Here is a 3,598-nt window from a genome sequence, read left to right on the forward strand (position 1 = left end):
TAATTACTGCAGCAATGTTCAGTAAATTCTTTTTTTTTTTTAGATTTTTCTAGATTATCTTCTGTATAATACTGGTAATTATTTAAGATCATTTCTGTCTTTTGGAAGAGAATTTCATATTCAAAAATAATAATTAGATGATGATAATATATTACTTATCATAACAATATCATCTAACATCTTCATTTTAAAAATGATGATATTAATATTTACAAAATGATGATAAATATCATTATGTTACTATTATAAATCATCATTATAACTCTTTCATGTTATCCTATCTTCATTACTATCTTAGAGATGATGATAATGATTATTATGTTTAATAATTAAATTAACTTTATAAAAATTGTGATGTATAGATGATAACTTGCATGATATTTTATACTCATCATCTAAATATATATATTTTTTTTCTTTCAAATTGAAGATGATGATAAGATCATATCCAAATCACACAATTTTTAAATTTTTAAATCGGAAGTTAAAATATAATTTTGATATTAGAATTTAATAATTATTTTAAAATATTTATAAATTCGTTGCGAATATAATTTATTTAAATAAGTATTTGAAAAGTTATTAAAAAACAAATTTTTTATTACTTTTCGTACGAAGATCTTGTGATTATCTTAAAATTGGCAATTATTTAGAAAAGAAAATTTGATTCCTAAGAGAATTCATTTCCTTCTTTCATGATAAAGAAATTCGTTTGTTCAGCGACTCTCTGCAATTTTCTCTTCAAGATTTGCTCAGTAATTGGTAAATAATTGAACGTCCGATTTTCTCATTCTAATTGATGCTATCTTATATATTTTTAAAGTAATTTAATTAATTTTACAACCAACTTAACTTCTTCTAAGCTTCGACCCATAGATTCTAATTAATTGAAGTCGTTAACGTGTGCATTATACGCGCTATGCAATAATTTATTAATCACAACGCTAGATGGCAGCACCTTTTTTCTCAACACTTATTGCATAACGGAGTTAAGCAATAGTTGCATAGTGTAGAGTTATCCCTGGTATTTCATGTTACGTGGAATAGGAGAGAGTTTGTTACGTGTTCAGGTATGTGTCGGGGGGAGAAAATATTGGTGTTCTTTCTATCTCCCGCTACCATTTCCGCTCTGTTAAATTTACAGATGGCAAACACAGAATTCTTATTCGGTTTTCCATTAAGCATACTTAAGAGGAAATAAGAATAAAACGGTTTATTTCAATGAATAAATAATACCACTTACCGCATCATAACGACTTACATTAGTGTTTATGTGTGTTTGTGTGATCGGAATATTTGTAGTAGAATACCTATTGACTGTTGGATCTTACGAGGGAGAAGGAACGTTCGAAGCAAGAAGGGGGTGAGAAGCATCGCTTAATGGCTCAGACTTCCGCTACCCTGCGGCTAGGCTGCAGACGGCATGTCGCTTATGACGTCACAAGCCACGTGTGCTCAGCCTACAGGTTGTCTGTAGCGATGTGACAGGTGCTAGATGCAGTGCGAGGCAGACGGACGCAAATGTGCACCCTCTTTGAGTCGACTAACCGCCATCCCCTCGATACAGTAACTTAATACGATCCGTGTTTCCAAGGAGAAATGACTTTTTTTTGTTATTTTCTTTCTTCTTCGCTATCTTGGTATTCAAGCTCCACCTTCCATCATCGCGTACGGCGTAGTCTGCCCCTGATATCCGTCTTTCCAGCGCGACAGCAGTGCCGTAATAGTACAGCTTCATCTACAGGTGCAATTGAAAACCGTCCACCAATCTTCGTAGACGTTAGTGTGAGAGTAAACGTCGTAGGTACGACTCAGTGACGTCATAAAGATAGCCGAATCTTCATCGTAATTGTCATCTGATCTTCCTGTGTCAATCTATAACCTAACATATGGCACGACAGAAAACGTCTATGGAGTGATGAGGATCGTCACGGTTCAAGATTTTTTTAACAAGGAAGGAGAGTTGTCCAGGTTTCACGATGTACGAGCACATTTTTGAAGAACGTTGTTCGTTGTCGCTGAAACCTGAACGAACCTCCGATCCCTACGTACTGTACGTCACGAGAGAGGAAGAGGATGAGGAAACATCAACACAACAACAACAACAAATCACAACAAAAAATAACCCAACTAAAAAAGTGAGTATAATACAAATTTTTCATAAGTAGCGCTAGCATATGTTAGCATTTCAGCACGTCGATAATCATCCTAACCTCCTACAGTACATATTCCTATTATTATATTTTAGGAATCTTTACAAACTCGATAGTGTATAAATATATAGCTTATACATAATTAAATATATCATGTGTATATTAATAAGTAGCCCTAATCCTCTATAAAGTGTTAAAATTTTTGAGGGGAAAAGAAAGAGAAAGAGGGGATGTTATGACGATTTCCTTCGGGGTTTAATAACGTGGTCACGTGACTTCCCCTGTATGGCCCACCAAATCCGGAACCAGGGAGCAGATATGGACAAAACTGTCTGCTAAGCTAGCAGACGATCGATTCTCTTCATACAGACGGAAATTCCGTCTGCATCGCCATTCAGATTTATTCCTAAACACTCGACAAATATTCTAAAAAACACCCTCTTTGAAAGCACCTAATTAATCAATGTTAGATTTGAAATTATTTCTTCAATTTAAACTCTTAAAATATCAATTTAAATACCAAAGTAGCATTATAATATAATAAAAATTGTAATATATAAAAAAAATTAATTATTATTAAATATAATCTTACTAAAACATTCACTAACATCTTATAAATAAATTCTTTTTATTATTGATTTTATAAAATTTTTATTATTATATTTCTATTTCCCAAAAATTAATTCGAGATTTAAAAAAAAATTCAATTTATTATCGTAACATTCATAAATTATTAGTATCATCCCAGCTTTTATTATTATTATTATTTTTTTTAAATTTGATCACATTCCATAATCCTTCTCTCCTATTTTCTAGAATGGAATGAACCATTCTCGCACCATAAATGAGAAATCGCGAGAAGTAAAATGGTGGACGGGACGGCACGTGCAAATATCTATTTTCTTATAGATTCGTTCTAGAAACTAAATTTAAATCTTATTGGTTGATATGTTTTACGTCAGAGATTTTTAAATTTTTAAAAAAAAATACAGTTTTTAAAATGGTTCATATGTGTAAGATTATAATTTATAAATACATATTATAAATTTTATTTATTTAAAACTGAATTCTGCACACATTATAGAACAGAAAAAAAATCATTATAAAATATTTTAATAATTAAACAACCAATTATAATTTTTATTTATGTCGTAAGTAATTGCTAATATTTACAAATTTAGATAAATTTCAAAGAATTCAGAAATTCTAAAAATGTTACAGGAATTTCTGAATGTAAATTTTATTTATTTGATTTCACAAATAAAATATTTTAAATAATTTAAATGATTTTTTTTAGTTTAATTAATATATTTAGTATTTCCCCCCTCTAAAAATGTATTGGAAACTATCTAGAAAAATGTCTTCAATTTTTGAATAAAATTTTAATTTTTATTTCAAAAATCAATTTTTTTTTTTAAAAAAAGAAGAAATATTTGAAGAGAGTT

The 3,598-nt window shown here is 30.0% G+C and overlaps 1 long non-coding RNA gene across 1 annotated transcript in view; it reads left to right on the top strand.

Annotated features, from left to right (window-relative positions):
- Positions 1 to 726: 726 nt before the first annotated feature.
- Positions 727 to 3,598, top strand: part of LOC111629504 — a 17,177-nt gene continuing 14,305 nt past the window's right edge. The window contains exon 1 of the long non-coding RNA XR_002757341.1: positions 727 to 2,138. This is a non-coding gene — a long non-coding RNA (uncharacterized LOC111629504). The remainder of the gene's footprint in view (positions 2,139 to 3,598) is intronic.

This window comes from Centruroides sculpturatus, unplaced genomic scaffold (genome assembly GCF_000671375.1).
Source record: "Centruroides sculpturatus isolate CEXI.00-Female unplaced genomic scaffold, Cexi_2.0 scaffold85, whole genome shotgun sequence".
NCBI lineage: Eukaryota > Metazoa > Arthropoda > Arachnida > Scorpiones > Buthidae > Centruroides > Centruroides sculpturatus.